This window comes from Oncorhynchus masou, unplaced genomic scaffold (genome assembly GCF_036934945.1).
Source record: "Oncorhynchus masou masou isolate Uvic2021 unplaced genomic scaffold, UVic_Omas_1.1 unplaced_scaffold_1674, whole genome shotgun sequence".
In the NCBI taxonomy this organism is placed as follows: domain Eukaryota; kingdom Metazoa; phylum Chordata; class Actinopteri; order Salmoniformes; family Salmonidae; genus Oncorhynchus; species Oncorhynchus masou.
In genome coordinates, this window is record NW_027006874.1 from 22,811 (window position 1) to 45,264 (window position 22,454).

The 22,454-nt window shown below is 44.2% G+C and overlaps 1 long non-coding RNA gene across 1 annotated transcript; it reads right to left on the minus strand.

Moving 5' to 3' along the window:
* Positions 1-6,687: 6,687 nt before the first annotated feature.
* LOC135531935 (uncharacterized) lies at positions 6,688-20,633 on the minus strand. Its single transcript, XR_010454261.1, has 2 exons — positions 20,016-20,633; positions 6,688-9,482 (listed from the first exon to the last, which is right to left on the minus strand). It is a non-coding gene; the product is annotated as an uncharacterized LOC135531935 (long non-coding RNA).
* Between the last annotated feature and the right edge of the window lie 1,821 nt (positions 20,634-22,454).

Genomic DNA, 22,454 nt, shown 5'->3' on the forward strand with positions numbered 1-22,454 from the left:
TACAGCAGACTGTGTGGCTGACCCCTGACACTGAGGAGAAAGTGTAGATCTACACCGACAGTGTGCAGTAGACTGTGTGGCTGACCCCTGACCTCTGACACTGAGGAGGATGTGTAGAGCTACACCTACAGCAGACTGTGTGGCTGACCCCTGACACTGAGGAGAAAGTGTAGATCTACACCGACAGTAGACTGTGTGGCTGACCCCTGACACTGAGGAGAAAGTGTGTGGCTGACAACTGATCTGACACTGAGGAGGATGTGTAGACCTACACCGACAGTAGACTGTGTGGCTGACCCCTGACACTGAGGAGAAAGTGTAGATCTGCACCGACAGTAGACTGTGTGGCTGACCCCTGACACTGAGGAGAAAGTGTAGATCTGCACCGACAGTAGACTGTGTGGCTGACCCCTGACACTGAGGAGAAAGTGTAGATCTGCACCGACAGTAGACTGTGTGGCTGACCCCTGACTCCTGACACTGAGGAGGGGAGGATGTGTAGAAGTGAGAAAAACAACACCTGAAAAGATTTTGAGCAGAAAACTTGCCATTAATATTTATTTTTAATCACCCTCATCATATGGCAATCAATAAAGTCTAGCTGGGGTGTGTGTGCGTGTTTGTGTGTGTGTGTTCGTACTATATAAGCACCATAACAGGGGTAGGGGTGTCGGGGGGGGGACAACTTCCTCCTGTTATTCTCATGTCTCAATTCCCTGTTCTGCTCTCAGGAGGAAGTTGGATATTTCACATACTTCTACAGGTAAACGAGTATGTGTCTGAAGAATGTGCTTAACTGACATCAGAGGACCAAGATTAGAGATCTGAAAACTATATAAATACAGGTGGACCACCTTAAATTTGCTTATATTAGAACCACCACTACAGAGTTAACGGCTGTAGGGGGTAATTAAAGGGTTAATTCACAGAAGATGATCTAGTGCCCTCTAGTGGATATATAGTATATAGCGCACAATTAGCTAAACCTCCCACTGAGCTGTTACCTTGTTTCGGACTGATAATATTGTTATGAACGGGTTCAATCCAAATGTATTTATCTAGTTTCAACATGAGACCATGATCTGCTGCTCGGTCTCAGGTTAAGAGGCAGGGTATGACCACTAAAATATGTAGGTCCCACATAAAACCAGGCATAACCTTTAAGGCATAATGAAGCCCTATAGATGCTTCATAAGTCATCCATAAGTCAATGTGATGCTATATAAACGGGTAGAAAAAAGGTTATGCCACATTTGGTAAAGTACCAGACGTACAGTCAGACCTGTCACATGACCCATTGTAGTCATGTTACGTAAAATTAAGACAAAACACATTCAGTATAATGAGAAATGTCTTTGGTCTGACAGAGTTGGACATAATGAGACATGTCTTTGTTCTCACAGAGTTGGACATAATGAGACATGTCTTTGTTCTCACAGAGTTGGACATAATGAGACATGTCTTTGTTCTCACAGAGTTGGACATAATGAGACATGTCTTTGTTCTCACAGAGTTGGACATAATGAGACATGTCTTTGTTCTCACAGAGTTGGACATAATGAGACATGTCTTTGGTCTGACAGAGTTGGACATAATGAGACATGTTTTTGTTCTGACAGAGTTGGACATAATGAGACATGTCTTTGTTCTAACAGAGTTGGACATAATGAGACATGTCTTTGTTCTCACAGAGTTGGACATAATGAGACATGTCTTTGTTCTCACAGAGTTGGACATAATGAGACATGTCTTTGTTCTCACAGAGTTGGACATAATGAGACATGTCTTTGTTCTCACAGAGTTGGACATAATGAGACATGTCTTTGTTCTCACAGAGTTGGACATAATGAGACATGTCTTTGTTCTCACAGAGTTGGACATAATGAGACATGTCTTTGTTCTCACAGAGTTGGACATAATGAGACATGTCTTTGTTCTCACAGAGTTGGACATAATGAGACATGTCTTTGTTCTCACAGAGTTGGACATAATGAGACATGTCTTTGTTCTCACAGAGTTGGACATAATGAGACATGTCTTTGGTCTGACAGAGTTGGACATAATGAGACATGTCTTTGGTCTGACAGAGTTGTGGAGTCAGGGGGACAAAGAAAAATCAGTGATGCCAAGTTCCAGAGTCAAGAGGTTCATTCATAGGTAACAGAGGGTTTCCTCCAGATAAGCCTTTGATTTACACTCTTAGATTAATTATTTGCTTTTAGAACTTTAATAATATTCAGAACATTCTCAATAATAAACGTTTGTTTGTACGGAACGGATTGTGTTCACTTTCCTGCCATTGTGAAGTGCTCCAGTTTCACCATGCAGTCAACAGGACTAACATACATATCTAGTGTTGCCCATGTGTGGACTGGGGGGGTTAGGGTTCCTTCGTAAAGTATTCAGACCCCTTGACTCTTTCCACTTTATATTACGTTACGTTTTTTTCTCATCCATCTACACATAATAACCCATAATGACAAAGCAAAAATAGATATTTGTAATTTTTTTGCAAATGTATTACAAATAAAAAACTGAAATATCACATTAACATAAGTATTCAGACCCTTTACTCAGTACTTTGTTGAAGCACTTTTGGCAGCGATTAGAGGATCAAGTCTTCTTGGGTATGACGCTACAAGCTTGGCACACCTGTATTTGCAAAGTTTCTCCCATTCTTCTCTACAGATCCTCTCAAGCTCTGTCAGGTTTAATGGGGAGCGTTGCTACACAGCTATTTTCAGGACTCTCCAGAGATGTTCGATCAGGTTCAAATCCGGGCTCTGGCTGGGCCACTCAAGGACATTCAGAGACTTGTCCCAAATCCACTCCTGCATTCTCTTGGCTGTGTGCTTAGGGTCGTTGTCCTGTTGGAAGGTAAACCTTCGCCCCAGTCTGAGGTCCTGAGCGCTCTGGAGCAGGTTTCATCAAGGATCTCTCTGAACTTTGCTCCGTTCATCTTTGCCTCGATCCTGACTAGTCTCCCAGTGACTAGATCACAGCTCTACCACTATTAAAACACCCTTCTGTTAGGATCACACAGTTTAAACACTGTTCTGTTAGGAACACACTGTTTAAACAATGTTCTGTGAGGATCACACTGTTTAAACACTGTTCTGTTAGGAACACACTGTTTAAACACTGTTCTGTTAGGAACACACTGTTTAAACACTGTTCTGTGAGGATCACACTGTTTAAACACTGTTCGGATAGGAACACAAACACTGTTCTGTTAGGAACACATGTTCTGTTAGGAGTTTAAACACTGTTCTGTTAGGATCACACTGTTTAAACACTGTTCTGTTAGGATGTTTAAACACTGTTCTGTGAGGATCACACTGTTTAAACACTGTTCTGTTAGTTTAAACACTGTTCTGTTAGGAACACACTGTTTAAACACTGTTCTGTTAGGATCACACTGTTTAAACACTGTTCTATTAAGACAGACCCGGACAAGACAGACCAAAACAGACCAAGACAGACCAAAACAAGACACCAAAACAAGACAAGACAGACAAGGCCGGACAGGCAAAGACAAGACAGGACAAGACAGACCAAGACAGGAAAGGGACAAGCTAGACCAAGACAGGTCAAGTCAAGACATGACAGACATGCTAAAGATAATCACAATTGTAGGCAGGATGAGTGTGTGTGTGTGTTAATGTGTAGGCCCAGTTTCCCTGACTCATATGACTATCTGAAACTGGAGTGAGACTGTGTGTGTGTTTGCTTTGAGGCTATTTCAGAACTTTCACTGTGCCACAATAGTCACAGAACATTTAAGAGTAGACATGTTTAAAAAGCAGTGCCAGTCAGACAGTCCGAGAGAAACAGCATTGAGTCCAAACTGGGTACAAGAGGGGGCAGACTGAATGGGCTTTCTGTTAGCTTACCTCCCACAATCTATTCTGACCATCTGTTTCCAACGGGACTCTTGTGGTGAAACCCTGGTGAATAATCTTCAAGAACAACACACACTAATCCATACAGGTACACACACCCGTAAACACACCCACACTAATCCATACAGGTACACACACCCGTAAACACACCCACACTAATCCATACAGGTGCACACACCCATAAACACACCCACACTAATCCATACAGGTACACACACCCGTAAACACACCCACACTAATCCATACAGGTACACACACCCGTAAACACACCCACACTAATCCATACAGGTGCACACACCCATAAACACACCCACACTAATCCATACAGGTACACACACCCGTAAACACACCCACACTAATCCATACAGGTACACACACCCGTAAACACATCCACACTAATCCATACAGGTACACACACCCGTAAACACACACACACTAATCCATACAGGTACACACACCCATAAACACACCCACACTAATCCATACAGGTACACACACCCGTAAACACATCCACACTAATCCATACAGGTACACACACCCGTAAACACACACACACTAATCCATACAGGTACACACACCCCGTTCCACACTAATCCATACAGGTACACACACCCGTAAACACACACACACTAATCCATAAGGTACACACACCCGTAAACACATCCACACTAATCCATACAGGTACACACACCCGTAAACACACCCACACTAATCCATACAGGCAACACACCTGTAAACACACCCACACTAATCCATGGTACACACACCCGTAAACACACCCACACTAATCTACAGGTACACACACCCGTAAACACACCCACACTAATCCATGTAGTGTAAACACACCACACTAATCCATACAGGTACACACACCCCGTTAATCCATACAGGTGCACACACCCATAAACACACCTGACTAATCCATACAGGTACACACACCCGTAAACACACCCACACTAATCCATACAGGTACACACACCCGTTAATCCATACAGGTGCACACACCCATAAACACACCCACACTAATCCATACAGGTACACACACCCGTAAACACATCCACACTAATCCATACAGGTACACACACCCGTAAACACACACACACTAATCCATACAGGTACACACACCCATAAACACACCCACACTAATCCATACAGGTACACACACCCGTAAACACATCCACACTAATCCATACAGGTACACACACCCGTAAACACACACACACTAATCCATACAGGTACACACACCCGTAAACACACCCACACTAATCCATACAGGTACACACACCCGTAAACACACACACACTAATCCATACAGGTACACACACCCGTAAACACATCCACACTAATCCATACAGGTAGCACACCCGTAAACACACCCACACTAATCCATACAGGCACACACACCTGTAAACACACCCACACTAATCCATACAGGTACACACACCCGTAAACACACCCACACTAATCCATACAGGTACACACACCCGTAAACACATCCACACTAATCCATACAGGTAACACACCCGTAAACACACACACACTAATCCATACAGGTACACACACCCGTAAACCACCCACACTAATCCATACAGTTACACACACCCGTAAACACACCCACACTAATCCATACAGGTGTTAAACACACCCACACTAATCCATACAGGTACACACACCCGAAACACACCCACACTAATCCATACAGGTACACACACCCGTAAACACACCCACACTAATCCATACAGGGTAAACACACCCACACTAATCCATACAGGTACACACACCTGTAAACACACCCACACTAATCCATACAGGTACACCCACACCCACACTAATCCATACAGGTACACACACCCGTAAACACATCCACACTAATCCATACAGGTACACACACCCGTAAACACACACACACTAATCCATACAGGTACACACACCCGTAAACACACCCACACTAATCCATACAGTTACACACACCCGTAAACACACCCACACTAATCCATACAGGTACACACACCCGTAAACACATCCACACTAATCCATACAGGTACACACACCCGTAAACACACCCACACTAATCCATACAGGTACACACACCCGTAAACACACCCACACTAATCCATACAGGTACACACACCCGTAAACACATCCACACTAATCCATACAGGTACACACACCCATAAACACACCCACACTAATCCATACAGGTACACACACCCGTAAACACACCCACACTAATCCATACAGGTACACACACCCGTAAACACACCCACACTAATCCATACAGTTACACACACCCGTAAACACACCCACACTAATCCATACAGGTACACACACCCGTAAACACACCCACACTAATCCATACAGGTACACACACCCGTAAACACACCCACACTAATCCATACAGGTACACACACCCGTAAACACACCCACACTAATCCATACAGGTACACACACCCGTAAACACACCCACACTCACAAAAGCATGTTATGGCTCAAAAAGCCCTTCAAAGTTGAAGCATCTTCAAAAGCATAGGTCTGATAAATCTGTCACCTAATGAAATAAGCCTGTCTGGTGCCACGCTTGTATCGTCTGCAGGATGCAAGGGGCACACAAACATCTCTGGAGTCAAGCAAGACTTTCAGATCCTGGTACAAGGAGGAGCGCTTCCAATGGTGAGGTCCACTAATTATCATAAACACATAAAACATACTTTAAAAAGCATCGTTTCTAAAGGCAACAGAGTCATCTGCAACAATTAATTTGATAATGAAGATCAACAGAGTGAAATAAAGAGCATCTCTGGGTGGTTTAATTGTCCATGTAGGTCTTGTAATAGTGCATTACATACTGTACATACAGCGCCTTCAGGAAGGATTCACACCCCTTGACTTACTCCACATGTTGTTGTGTTACAGCCTGAATTCAAAAAGGTATTAAATAGATTATTTCTCTCTGCTACATCTGCTCCTGCCATCTACTTCTCATCCTGTCTCCCTAACCTGCTGCCACTTCCCCAGTGCTCTCTCCCTCTGTGTGTGTGTGTTTGTGTGAGTGGAGACAGGTGTGCTGGAGGCGGCGCAGATCCCCACCAGCTGCAACATGTTCCATAATCAAGGCCTTTACAAATACTCAGCCCTGCCACTTCCACGCTGCTAGTTCGTAGCATCTGCTCAGTCAGTCTGCGGTTTAAGCTGTCTGTTCCTGAATAGATTGTGTTATCCTCTTGTTCCTGGTTTTCCCTAGCCTGACCCTGACTTTCCGCTACAGTTCCGTCCGCTCTGACTCTGGTCCCTGTCTCCAGTCCCTTGTCAGTCCTGCTTACCCTGCCCCTACTCCCCTTGCCTCAGCCTCAGCTCCTGGTTCCCTGCTACCCACCCGAGCTTTATTCAAGCTTTGTCAAGTTGGTGGTTGATCATTGCTAGACAGCCATTTTCAAGTCTTTGTGACGTGGTGAGGTTGGACCCAGGGGCAGAGAAGAGACCAGACCAGGAATCAGTGGCTCAGGATAAACATCAGACTTTACTGAGAAACGGTAGTCGCAGGATCACAGTAAACGCAGGTGATTAGATGTGTAAATGGTGCTGGATTAGTGGAGGCAGCGCTTGTTTTCTTTGCGACTTGCAGTAACTCTCTGTGGTTCTAAATCAATAGTTTAGTAGTCCGAGAATGTCTGAAAAATGTGCTTGTTCTACCATGCTGTAGGTCATGTAACTGTTTGTTACCTGCAATATGTTTTCTGGACTTCACCGGACAGAGGTTGCTCTCTGGGTTTGTGGTGAAACAAAGGTGTGGTTGAATTTATTTTACCACTGTGTCTTCTTATTGTCTAGGCTTTAAGCCTATATATCACAGTGACAAGGCATATGAACTAACAGGTTATAGCTCAAAAAATGCAATTATCACAACATATTGGTTGAAAAATTGCCCACCGCTATTGATCCTCAGCTCTTTCTTTGTTTACCCATCTTCTAGTTGGTGCTCTTCTTTGTTTACCCATCTTCTTGTTGGTGCTCTTCTTTGTGAGGCATTGGAAATTCTCCCTGGTCTTTGTTGTTGAATCTGTTTGAAATTCACTGCTCAACTGAGGGACCTTACAGATCATTGTATGTGTGAGGAAAAGAGATGAGGTAGTCATTCAAAAATCCATGCAACTTATTACGCGACTTGTTAAGCACATTTTTACTCCTGAACTTATTTTGACTTGCCATAACAAAGGGGTTGAATACTAAATTGACTCCAGACATTTCAGCGTTTCATTTTGAATTACTTTGTAATAGGCCAGTGACACAACATCTCATTTGAATCCATTTTAAATTCCGACTAACACAACATGTGGAGAAAGACAACGGGTGAATAGGTTCTGAAGCCGCTGTAGATCTGTTCACCAGTAATCCTCAGGCAGCACTTAGAAACACACAGCTCAGCTCACTATTAGTGCTGTTTGACATTCCAACAGGAATATTCACAGGGATGTAAGGGACAGTAGCCTAAAAGCCATCCTGATAAACACAATCTGACATCCAATGTCATAAGCATATTTCATTGACACAATCACGTCAACTTCCATCGTTGTCTAGACTATTTTGGGTAGGCTGCTTTGGTGTGATGTTAAACTACAGGAAGATGCTGAAGAGTTTATTGCTAATAAACAGTAGTAGTTCATTTGTATACATACATCTGTTGTGAGGTTTAAACAGGCTGAAAAGTTGGAGGCCATTTTCCTGCTGTAAATGTAATTACACCTTCAGTTTTAATGGTCAGATGGTAGGAATACGCTTCAATAGGAAAGGCACGCGAGACAGACATTTTGTCATTCCCTGTTGTAAATATCTAAGTTAAATACTGAGCATGAGAAATATATATGATATTGTTTGTATTCTAAATGTCATATAGCTAACTAATACATGGCAAATTGCATTTTAATACTGGAACTCCCATGAAGTGTTTGTGTTTTTGAGTCATAAAATAAAGATATGTGTAACCCCCCCCCTTATAACAGCAGCAAAATCACACAAACAAATAACAGGAGAACTCCCACACAAAAAAAGCAGCCTGGTCCTTTTAAACTCACTGTAACTGTTAAAAAACATTACAGTGTGTAATTAGAACGTTTTTGCGAACGTATAATTTAAAACCTACTTGTAAGGCACTTTATATTAAGGGCCTTTGTCCTATACTTTTTTCTTCATCGAGTGGACCGGTTATAGCCTGATCCCAGATCTGTTGCGCCATCGGCGTAACAATGACTATAGGCGTTGGCAAGTCATTACACTGATCTGGGACCAGACAAACTAAACTTCAAAGCCACATTTTGATAAGTGTCTTTATATCTACTGTTAATAGAAACATGGCTTTAGTGTTGTTGATGTTGTTGTCACTGGTGGGATGAAGGTTTATGTCCAGTTCACCCAGTGGGGCCTGGGGAAACAGCTGTTGGTGATGTGTAGCACTGTAGTGAGTTGTTCCTTCTAACAGACATGGGGCGTATGGTGCTGAGGAGCTGATAGGTCGAGCTGGATGACCAGAACTCTGGCTTCTCATCAAAACAGTCCTTCTTCCACCATTCCAGGTCAAATCTCAATCTGGAGGGTGGGAGAGAGAGAGGGTGGGAGGCAGAGAGAGGGGGGAGAGACACAGTGAGAGAGAGAGACAATTAGACCAAACCAAATCATGAGAAAACAAAAACATAATTACTTGACACATTGGAAAGAATTAACAAAAACTAGAATGCTATTTGGTCCTAAACAGAGAGTACACAGTAGCAGAACACTTGACTACTGTGACTGACCCAAACTTAAGGAAAGCTTTGACTATGTACAGACTCAGTGAGCATAGCCTTGCTATTGAGAAAGGCTGCTGTAGGCAGACCTGGCTCTCAAGACAAGACAGGCTATGTGCTCACTGCCCACAAAATGAGGTGGAAACTGAGCTGCACTTCCTAACCTCCTGCCCAATGTATGACCATATTAGAGACACATATTTCCCTCAGATTACACAGATCCACAAATAATTAAAAAACAAACCCGATTTTGATAAACTCCCATATCTACTGGGTGAAATACCACAGTGTGACATCACAGCAGCAAGATGTGTGACCTGTTGCCACTAGAAAAGGTCAACCAGTGAAGAACAAACACCATTGTAAATACAACCCATATTTATGCTTATTTATTTTCCCTTTTGTACTAACTATTTGCACATCGTTACAACACTGTATATATACATACTATGACATTTTTAATGTCTTTATTCTTTTGGAACTTCTGTGAGTGTAATGTTTACTGTTCATTTTTATTGTTTATTTCACTTTTGTATATTATCTACCTCCCTTGCACTGGCAATGTTAACATATGTTTCCCATGCCAATAATGCTCCTTGAATTGAATTTAATTGAGATAGGCGGGAGAGAGACAGTGAGAGAGAGAGACAGAGAGAGAGAGAGAGAGAGAGACAGAGAGAGACAGAGAGTGAGAGAGAGAGTGAGAGAGAGAGATAGTGAGTGAGAGTGAGAGAGACAGAGTGAGAGAGAGACAGAGAGAGAGTGAGAGAGTGAAAGAGTGAGTGAGAGAGAGTAGGGGGGGGCAGAGAGAGAGATATTTAATTCATCATCATATCCAAAAACGAGGTGTTTTTGTATTAGTTGTACCATCATCTACTCCACAGTTTCAACTCAAAACAACAGTCCCCTGTCAGTCAGTCACTCCCTCTTCCTGACCCTCTAATGTCCTCATTACACAAACAGGCAGCCAGCATCATGTGGAGACAGATCACAGTCTGCCGCAGGGCGAAATATCAACACCTTTGTCTTTGAAAGAACAAAGACCTACATTGGAGGAGAGACTTCCTCTGGTTTGCTTAAGGAGCAGGACCAAACCTTGTCTTATTCCTCTTCCTGAAAGTGATTCAATCATGCAATGTTCCCTGCCAAAAACATCATAACATCCTGGCCAAGCGTTACACTCATCCAGACACATTATAGAGCAGTGGAGCTGGAATGGAATCAAACAGTGGAGGCTGGAATGGAATCAAACAGTGGAGGCTGGAATGGAATCAAACAGTGGAGGCTGGAATGGAATCAAACAGTGGAGGCTGGAATGGAATCAAACAGTGGAGACTGGGACGGAATCAAACAGTGGAGACTTTCGACTCCAATCAAACAGTGGAGGCTGGGACGGAATCAAACAGTGGAGGCTGGGACGGCAACAAACAGTGGAGGCTGGGACGGCAACAAACAGTGGAGGCTGGGATAGCAACAAACAGTGGAGGCTGGGATAGCAACAAACAGTGGAGGCTGGAATAGAATCAAACAGTGGAGGCTGTAATGGAATCAAACAGTGGAGGCTGGAATGGAGTTCAGTGTGTCAAACAGTGGAGGCTGGTATGGAATCAAACAGTGGAGGCTGGGATAGCAACAAACAGTGGAGGCTGGAATAGCAACAAACAGTGGAGGCTGGGATAGCAACAAACAGTGGAGGCTGGGATAGCAACAAACAGTGGAGGCTGGGATAGCAACAAACAGTGGAGGCTGGAATAGCAACAAACAGTGGAGGCTGGGATAGCAACAAACATTGGAGGCTGGGATGGAATCAAACAGTGGAGGCTGGGATAGCAACAAACAGTGGAGGCTGGGATAGCAACAAACAGTGGAGGCTGGAATGGAATCAAACAGTGGAGGCTGGGACGGAATCAAACAGTGGAGGCTGGGACGGAATCAAACAGTGGAGGCTGGGACTCTCAAACAGTGGAGGCTGGGACTGAATCAAACAGTGGAAGTGGAAAACAAAATGGATGCTGGGATAGCAACAAACAGTGTAGGCTGGGATAGCAACAAACAGTGGAGGCTGGGATGGAATCAAACACTGGAGGCTGGGACGGAATCAAACAGTGGAGGCTGGGATAGAATAAACAGTGGACTGGAATGGAATCAAACAGTGGAGGCTAATGGAATCAAACAGTGGAGCTGGAATGGAATCAAACAGTGCTGGGACAAAAACAGTGGAGGCTGGGACCCCAAACAGCAAGCAATGCAAAAACAGTGGAGGCTGGGATAGCTGTGCCGAACAAACAGTGGAGGCTGGGATGGCAACAAACAGTGGAGGCTGGATAGCAACAAACAGTGGAGGCTGGGATAGCAACAAACAGTGGAGGCTGGGATAGCAACAAACATTGGGGCTGGGATAGCAACAAACAGTGGAGGCTGTGGAATCTGGTGGAGACTGTAAATCAAACAGTGGAGGCTGGAATGGAATCAAACAGTGGAGGCTGGGATAGCAACAAACAGTGGAGGCTGGGATAGCAACAAACAGTGGAGGCTGGGATAGCAACAAACAGTGGAGGCTGGGATAGCAACAAACAGTGGAGGCTGGGATAGCAACAAACAGTGGAGGCTGGGATATGTCAACAAACAGTGGAGGCTGGAATAGCAACAAACAGTGGAGGCTGGGATAGCAACAAACATTGGAGGCTGGGATGGTCATCAAACAGTGGAGGCTGGGATAGCAACAAACAGTGGAGGCTGGGATAGCAACAAACATTGGAGGCTGGGATGGAATCAAACAGTGGAGGCTGGGATAGCAACAAACAGTGGAGGCTGGGATAGCAACAAACAGTGGAGGCTGGAATGGAATCAAACAGTGGAGGCTGGGACGGAATCAAACAGTGGAGGCTGGGACGGAATCAAACAGTGGAGGCTGGAACGGAATCAAACAGTGGAGGCTGGGATAGCAACAAACAGTGTAGGCTGGGATAGCAACAAACAGTGGAAATGGGATGGAATCAAACAGTGGAGGCTGGGATGGAATCAAACAGTGGAGGCTGGGATAGCAACAAACAGTGGAGGCTGGAATGCAATCAAACTGGAGACTGGAGGCTGATGGAATCAAACAGTGGAGTCTGGGACGGAATCAAACAGTGGAGGCTGGGATATCCCAAACAGTGGAGGCTATTAGCAACAAACAGTGGAGGCTGGGATAGCAACAAACAGTGGAGGCTGGGATGCAACAAACAGTGGAGACTGGGATAGCAACAAACATTGGAGGCTGGGATAGCAACAAACATTGGAGGCTGGGATGGCAACAAACAGTGGAGGCTGAATCATGGAATCAAACATGGAGGCTGGGATAGCAACAAACAGTGGAGGCTGGGATAGCATTGAACAGTGGAGGCTGGGATGGAATCAAACAGTGGAGGCTGGGATGGAACTCAGTGGAGGCTGGATGTGTCAAACAGTGGAGGCTGGGATGGAATCAAACAGTGGAGCCAAGATCGCAATCAAACAGTGGAGGCTGGGATGGAATCAAACAGTGGAGGCTGGGATGGCAATAAACAGTGGAGGCTGGGATAGCAACAAACAGTGGAGGCTGGGATAGATAAACAGTGGAGGCTGGGATAGCAACAAACAGTGGAGGCTAAAGGATGTTCTCAAACAGTGGAGGCTGGGATGGAATCAAACAGTGGAGGCTGGGATAGCAACAAACAGTGGAGGCTGGGATGGAATCAAACAGTGGAGGCTGGGATGGAATCAAACAGTGGAGGCTGGGACTAGCAATCAAACAGTGAAGGCTGGGATCTCAACAAACAGTGGAGGCTGGGACTAGCAACAAACAGTGGAGGCTGGGAAGAAAAGTGTGTTCTGGGATGGCAACAAACATAAAGGTGTTCAACAACAGTGGAGGCTGGGATGGCAACAAAAAGGCTGGGATCAACAAACAGCTTACATGCGTTAAATAAAGATTTTTCAACTGTATTATTGATTGTATGTTTGTTTATTCCATGTAACTCTGTGTTGTTGTATGTGTCGAACTGCTTTCTTTATCTTGGCCAAGTCCTGTTACAAATAAACTTGTTCTCAACTAGCCTACCTGGTTAGATAAAGGTGTTCTCAACTAGCCTACCTGGTTAGATAAAGGTGTTCTCAACTAGCCTACCTGGTTAAATAAAGGTGTTCTCAACTAGCCTACCTGGTTAAATAAAGGTGTTCTCAACTAGCCTACCTGGTTAAATAAAGGTGTTCTCAACTAGCCTACCTGGTTAAATAAAGGTGTTCTCAACTAGCCTACCTGGTTAGATAAAGGTGTTCTCAACTAGCCTACCTGGTTAAATAAAGGTGTTCTCAACTAGCCTACCTGGTTAAATAAAGGTGAAATAAAATAATACAAAAGTAAAGCATGTCTGATATTCCATAGTAGTGTGCGTTTGTGAGTGTGGGATAGTCAGTGGTGGTTTAGCAGTAAAAATAGGCATCAACTTTTTTTTTTTTTACTTTCTTTGCCTTGAAAAGTAAATGAACGTGTACAGGCAACCACCAGCAGGTGTCTCCTAACCATCCAATCAGGGGATCTCTAACCAGGTTGCCAGGTTGGTGATAAATGACCATGCTTAACGGTCAAGATAACGTAAAGGTGATAAAACTAAAACTGTTATTTCCTTCTTCTCTTAGACTGTTTCTGAAACTGTCATCCCTACTTCCCCACAACCAATCAGAGCTTTGCCAACAGTGCTACACTCATGGCGAGGTAAGGTCGGTTGAGCATGTTTGTGTGCCGGACAGGATATGGTTACTCCCCCTGCACTTCCTCCTGTGTTGCAGATTAAAAGTGCCCCATGCAAACTTCCCTTTCATCAAATAACAGAAGTTCTTATCTGGACTTGACTTTCTGCATGACTGGCTGAAGCTCATATCCTACAAGATACACATGAAGCTTTTTAACAGTATGTCTGACGACCGGGTCTCCTGTGGGCCACGACTATGTTATCATACAAACGCTAACTCTGTGTAGACGTAAATAGAACTGCCCAATTTGACTGGAATACCTTCAGTTATGGGTGGGGTTCTATTTCCCAGCTGTCATTGAAGCAGACAGACACCGCTATGGCCCATTGATTTAGTAGAACCACAGTAGAACCACAGAAACCCACTTGTGGTTCCATGCTGCTCCCAGTCTCTCCCCACGCATGGCAATAATCTACTCCACCATCCAAACTAGCCACATCTCTGAGCTCCAAATGTTTTGTTGTTTGGGATTTGAAATGATACAATGACTATGAGGTTAAAGTGCAGAATGTCAGCTTTCATTTGAGGGTATTTATCTATTTCTTTTGAACCGTTAGAAATTACAGCACTTTTTTGTACATAGTCCACCCATTTTAGGGGACCAAAAGTATTGGGACAATTTCACTTGTATTTGTATTAAAGTAGTCAAAAGTTTAGTATTTGGTCCCATATTCCTAGCACACAATGATTGCATCAAACTCTGTGACTCTACAAACTTGTTTGGATGCACTTCCTGTTTGTTTTGGTTGTGTGTCAGATTATTTTGCGCCCAATAGAAATGAATGGTAAATAATGGATTGAGTCACTTTCATTGTAAATAAGAATAGAATGTTTCCTAACACTTCTACATTCATGTGGATGCTACCATGGTTACAGATAATCCTGAACGAATCGTGAATAATGAGGAGTGAGAAAGTTACACACAAATATCATATTTTCAAAATGGACAAAGGTTATTGTCAAATATGAAATTATATTATAGATCAATTAGAGATTCCATCGCAAGTGTTGGTGTAATTTCAGCTGCTGACATACAGTTGTTTGACCTATAATACAACACAGTGAGAGATAAATCTGAAATCAGAGATACAGGTGCCTCTCTTGATACAACAACCTCACAGCAACGTCATAATCAAAACCATCTTCTGACCCCATCACGTGATTAATCACGGCACTCTGCACAATGTCATTGAGGGCACAGCAATGAGTGAGGGCCGGGCTAGCATGAGGCAGGAACAGTTTGAGAAAAAGAGAGGCGTTGTTGGCCACTGGGCAGTTTGTCAGATTTTGGGTTCTTTCTGCCCCCTCTTCCCTCCTCCTGGCCCCTTGTGTGAATCTGGCTCCAAGTAGCGGATTAGAGAAAGTCCTTTCTACTGAGAAACTAGCACTGGACAGCCAGCACAATCACTTGTTATTCTGGGGGAGAGGAGAGAGCACGAACCATAGACAACACTTAAAACAAACTGAATTAGTAAACATATCTAAATTACTTGTGGTGTTTTTGGCTGTGTGTCACCTCTAAGGTCTGTACACACATTAAATCATAGCAAGTTGCATTTACTCACACACATTCTATTTACCAATCCACAGGAATATTTCTCATAATGACTTTATGAGAAACAGCTATGCAAAGTCAATTATTACCTCCACAGGTAATTGAAGGTAGTGCACTACTTCAGACCAGGACCCATAGGGCTCTACTTTAGACCAGGACCCATAGGGCTCTACTTTAGACCAGGACCCATAGGGCACTACTTTAGACCAGGACCCATAGGGCACTACTTTAGACCAGGACCCATAGGGCACTACTTTAGACCAGGACCCATAGGGCACTACTTTAGACCAGGACCCATAGGGCTCTACTTTAGACCAGGACCCATAGGGCACTACTTTAGACCAGGACCCATAGGGCACTACTTTAGACCAGACCAGACCCATAGGGCACTACTTTAGACCAGGACCCATAGGGCACTACTTTAGACCAGGACCCATAGGGCACTACTTCAGACCAGGACCCATAGGGCACTACTTTAGACCAGGACCCATAGGGCACTACTTCAGACCAGGACCCATAGAGCACTACTTCAGACCAGGACCCATAGGGCACTACTTTAGACCAGGACCCATAGGGCACTACTTCAGACCAGGACCCATAGGGCACTACTTCAGACCAGGACCCATAGGGCACTACTTCAGACCAGGACCCATAGGGCACTACTTCAGACCAGGACCCATAGGGCTCTAGCAGGACTACTTTAGACCAGGACCCATAGGGCACTACTTTAGACCAGGACCAATAGGGCACTACTTTAGACCAGGACCCATAGGGCACTACTTCAGACCAGGACCAATAGGGCACTACTTTAGACCAGGACCAATAGGGAATTGGGTGCCATTTGGGACGCATCTGTGGTCTTGAATCCACATCATGATGCAGGGGGTGAACCAACAAGGACATGTCTATGTCTGCCCTCCAGGATGTTGATTTTGGAGCCTTTGCTGAAAGTCTAAGAGAAGTAACTCAACAGGAAAGAGTTTGGAGTATTTTGGAGTAGATGAGTACCAGTGAATCTGTCTCCTCAACACATCTACCCACATGGCAGAGGTCTTCCTCATCAGTTCCAGACTTTCTTATCACGTAAGAACACAGCAATGAGGAAGAGCAACATCGTGATGAAAGCTCTGACCGACCAGTGGGCCAGTGAGTCAAGTCGGACACTTTCATCAGCTATGGAAACTAAAATAATTACTAAACCTACGCAGTACGCAAACCATGGACGGTCCGTTCAATGACCCTTGAACTTTACAAGAGTACAAAAGAGATCCAACGAATCCGATCAACTTCTAAAACGTCTTGGCCTATCTGTAAGAATTGAGAAATCAAATTGTCCCTATTGCTAAATGCTAGACCACATATAATATAGCCATGAGCCAACACTCATGGACTGTCATTATAATTCCTCCACAACCCTACCTACCTCAGTGCCAGACTCAGCAGCAGTGTTCTGCAGACTACACCTCTTTCAGAATAAGTTGACGTACCACTCACCCCTCCCACCACTGCTTATCATAGACCACACTAACCCCAGAGCCACTTCCCTCTCATTGGCTAAATCATATTATTAACACTAGTGATATGGTTAGCGTAATGAGCCTCTCCGGTTTGAACATGTTGAGACGTAAACATGTTGAAGCGGCAGGAGGATGTCTCAGTAGGAAACTGAGTAATACTGTTGTGTTGAATTCCTTGAAGGAACTACCTGAAAGTACTCATACGATTTTCCTTTTTAATGCCAGGTAAATACCAATGTAAACTAGTGCTGCCAGAATCTGCGCCCACAGGATTTCACAATCGGAAATGGAACAACAAAAAAATGGACCTTTCCTGAAATCTCTCTCCTTTGGCTGACCAAGAAGCTCACTTTGACGGCAACTGTTGTCGGTAGCGTGATCTGTTCTGTTTCCTGCATCTACCTGGGAACTGGGAAGTCCTATTATTATCGCCATTTCACCCTACCCTGAAGAGGTCATGGGAAAAGGTGTTAGAGGTCAAGGGTCAAGGGAGCGACGATGACAGAGGACTGGCGTATCCCTTTTCACTTTCCTGTGGACCTCCCACCTCCATGTTACAATATGTCATCGGTGTCAAAGAGTTGTCCCTTTGAGTCATGTTTCCTGACCTTTGTGATGTTGGTTTTGTGATTTAGGGAATGGTAACTTTCCATCAGTGAACATTTTGAAGGTTGTGTTTTTGTATCAAGCTTTGTGCCAACTGTTACTGAGTGTTCTTTAACAACACTGGTAGTTGCAGAAGTTTGAGATACTTATTACCAAAGAGATACAACAATTAGTTTTATCAACTGTTATTACTACTCTCTACTAAGCCCTAGTGGAGATCCTGAGAGTCCACTGAAGTCAGAGATATGATGACGAGGCCTTGACCCCATATCATAAATACTTCATTTTAATTTATTTTATTTTATTTAACCTTTATCTAGCCAGGAAGGGCTCATTGAGATTAAAATATATTTTTCAAGAGCGCCCTGGCCAAGATAGGCAGCACCAAGTCATTACAAAAAAATTACAGACAGACAACATGAAAAACTACAAGTAATCTAGTAAAAACCATTAAATTCACAAGAGTATAAAACAGCAAATTAAAAACATTGACAGGTCAGAGAATCAGCCTCAAAATTCTTCATCAGTGACTTAAAAACTCCAATCAGGACAAGTTCTTCCAGTGTAAAAGTATTTTGTAAGGCGTTCCAAGACGATGGCGCAGAGGACATAAATTCAGTTCAGACATTTGGAACAGTTAGCAGGATAAAGTCCAGCAAACGAAGAGAGTTCCCACCACATTTCTGAACAATAAAAATGCACAAATAAAAAGGTAGTAAACCCAAAATGTCTTTGTGAATAAAAGTATACCAGTGTCTGAGCCTATGAGTGACTAGAGAAGGCCAGCCAACCCTGGTATACAAAGTGCAGTGGTGCGTAAGGGTTTTGCAGTTTAAAATAAATCTCAAAGTGCCATGGTAAAGAGTGTCAATTGATCTCAAACACTGAGCGGAAGCATTCATATGTAAAATATCCCCATAGTCTAGTAAAGGCATAAACGTAGCTGATACGAGCCTCCTTCTGGCTTCAAAAGAAAAACAGGCCTTATTCCTCAAATAAAATACCAATTTCAGCTTCAATTTTTTTGTAAGTTGTTGAATATGCAATTTAAAAGAGAGGCTGTCATCAATTAAAATGTCAAGATATTTATATGAGGTTACAACCTCAATCTCCTTGCCCTGACAGGTAGTAATAGGTGATCACAGAGGGGAAATTTGTTAAATTAAGGTTTAGTTTTTTGCTTGACCCAAAACCGCCCCTCCCATGCTAACCAGTGAGAGTTGCAATCAAGATGGAATCGCAATCAATAAAACATTTGAGCTGCCTTCTACATTGTGTTTATATGACATGGTCCAACCGTGCAAACTCATGGAGCAAGATGTTGACTTTTCACTCTGAGATTGACAATTGGCTTTTAGAGATCATAGATCTCAGGGCGAGTGACGTCACATTCCGATGCCAACAAAAAGTCTCCTCAATATCTTGAACACATGAAACAACCACAGTAGGAGACAGATGACCCGGGTTATGAGAAGCACTCATAACTTGGCAAGCATAACCCGGTCAAACTGTGTCTGCTGTGTCAGCTCTGAAGAGGCTTGTTCCCAGGATTCAGAAGGACACTGGTATCATTAGCCTCACCATGGCAACAACACATCCATGGTGTTGGAGACTACACAAAAATAGCAGTAATGTCCTTTCTGTGACTGTTTACAAAACACCTAGGGAGTGTATTGAGTAGGACACAACATTTGAAACATTGCAGATGTAATTACAACGTATATTGAATGGACAGGGTCCTCTATTCTGAATGAGAGAATCGTGTCCACTCTATATGTTCAGGTTACATGACAATGTTGCTTCCCACTAAATAAGCCCATGGAGTGTCACCTCTTTGACCAGGAAAATGGACTCAAGGAGGATCAGAAGCTGATTGGCTACTCACCGTCTCGACACAGGAAGCACTTGCAGAGGCACACACACAGACAGCACAGGAGCAGGGCTGCCACACAGGATACTGAGATGATAGTAGTGAGGGCCGAACCAACTGCAACACACACACACACCTTGTTTACCAACAGAAAGATGACAACCCATGAGATGTGGATGGAGCTGGAGGGATGGCTGCCGTCTTATCAGCTCTCAACCAACCATGCAATTTTTTCTTTTTTTGTGTTGTTCGTAACTTGTTTTGTACATAATTTTCCTGCTACCATCTCTTATGACCTAAAAGAGCTTCTGGGCATCAGAACTGTGATTACTCACCTCAGAAGAGTTTTTCTTCAATGAGTCGGACGGGAGGGATATAATACAGACACGCAAACATGCCCAGATCCCCGTCATTGGCTGGAGAAGAAAACTGAGATTTCACAGAAAAGGATCAGGCGACGAGTGGCTAATCTGCCTTCGCCTTCTGCCTTTGCCTGCTAGCTAATGTTCAATCGCTGGAAAATAAATGAGACGAACTGAAAGCATGTATATCCTACCAACGGGATATTAAAAACTGTAATATCTTATGTTTCACAGAGTCATGGCTGAACGACGACATTAAGAACTTAAGAACATACAGCTGGCGGGTTATACACTATCGTTAGGATAGAACAGCAGCCTCTGGTAAGACACTTGGCGGGGGCCTATGCTTATTTGCAAACAACAGCTGGTGCACAAAATCGAAGGAAGTCTTGAGGTTTTGTTCACCTGAGGTATCTTATGATAAGCTGTAGCCCACACTGTCTACCTAGAGATTCTAGACCACCTTTACTCCACACACAGAGACGCGTACAAAGCTCTCCCTTGCTCTCAATTTGGCAAATCTGACCATATTTCTATCCTCCTGATTCCTGCTTACAATCAACAATTTGCAGATAGCACCAGTGACTCAGTATATAAAAAAGTGGTCAGATGAAGCAGATGCTAAACTACAGGACTGTTTTACTAGCACAGACTGAAATATGTTCCGCTATTCTTCCGATGGCATTGAGGAGTACACCACAGTCACTAGCTTTATCAATAAGTGCATCGAGGACGTTGTCCCCACAGTGAAGCCATGGATTACAGGCAACATTCGCCCTGGGCTAAAGGGTAGAGCTGCCGCTTTCAAGGAGTGGGACTCTAACCCGGAAGCTTCTAAGAAATCCCGCTATGCCCTCCGACGAACCATCAAACAAGCAAAGCTTCAATACAGGACTTGGAATGAATCGTACTTCACCGGCTTCGGCGCTCGTTGGATGTGGCAGGGCTTGCAAACCATTACAGACAACAAAGAGAAGCACAGAGCTTCCCAGTGACACGAGCCTACCAGACGAACTAAACAACTTCTATGTTGCTTCGAGGCAAGTAACACTGAAACATGCATGAGAGCATCAGCTGTTCCGGACGACTGTGTGATCACGCTCTCTGCAGCCGATGTGAGTAAGACCTTTAAACAGGTCAACATTCACAAGGCCGCAGGCCCAGATGGATTACCAGGATGTGTACTGCGAGCAGGCGCTGACCAACTGGCAGGTGTCTTCACTGACATTTTCAACCTCTCCCTGCCCGAGTCTGTAATACCAACATGTTTCAAGCAGGCCACCATAGTCCCATTGGCCAAGAACACTAAGGTAACCTGCCTAAATGACTACCGAACCGTAGCACTCACGTCTGTAGCCATGAAATGCTTTGAAAGGCTGGTCATGGCTCACATCAACACCATTATCCCAGAACCCCTAGACCCACTCCAATTTGCATACCGCACCAACAGATCCACAGATGATGCAATCTCTATTACACTCCACACTGCCCTTTCCCACCTGGACAAAAGGAACACCTATGTGAGAATGCTATTCATTGACTACAGCTCAGCGTTCAATACCATAGTGCCCTCAAAGCTCATCACTAAGCTAAGGACTATGGGACTAAAAACCTCTCTCTGCAACTGGATCCCGGACTTCCTGACGGGCCACCCGCAGGTGGTAAGGGCAGGTAACAACACATCCGCCACGCTGATCCTCAACACGGGGGCCCCTCAGGGGTGCATGCTCAGTCCCCTCCTGTACTCCCTGTTCACTCATGACTGCATGGCCAGGCACAACTCCAACACCATCATTAAGTTTGCTGATGACACAACAGTGGTAGGCCTGATCACCAACAATGATAAGACAGCCTACAGGGAGGAGGTCATAGAGACCTGACCGTGTTGTGCAAGGACAACAACCTCTCCTTCAATGTGATAAAGACAAAGGAGATGATTGTGGACTACAGGAAAAGGAGGACCGAGCACGCCCACATTCTCATCAACGGGGCAGGTTGGAGCAGGTTGAGAGCTTCAAGTTCCTTGGCATCCACATCACTGACAAACTAACAAGACCCAAGACAGTCATAAAGAGGGCACAACAAAACCTAT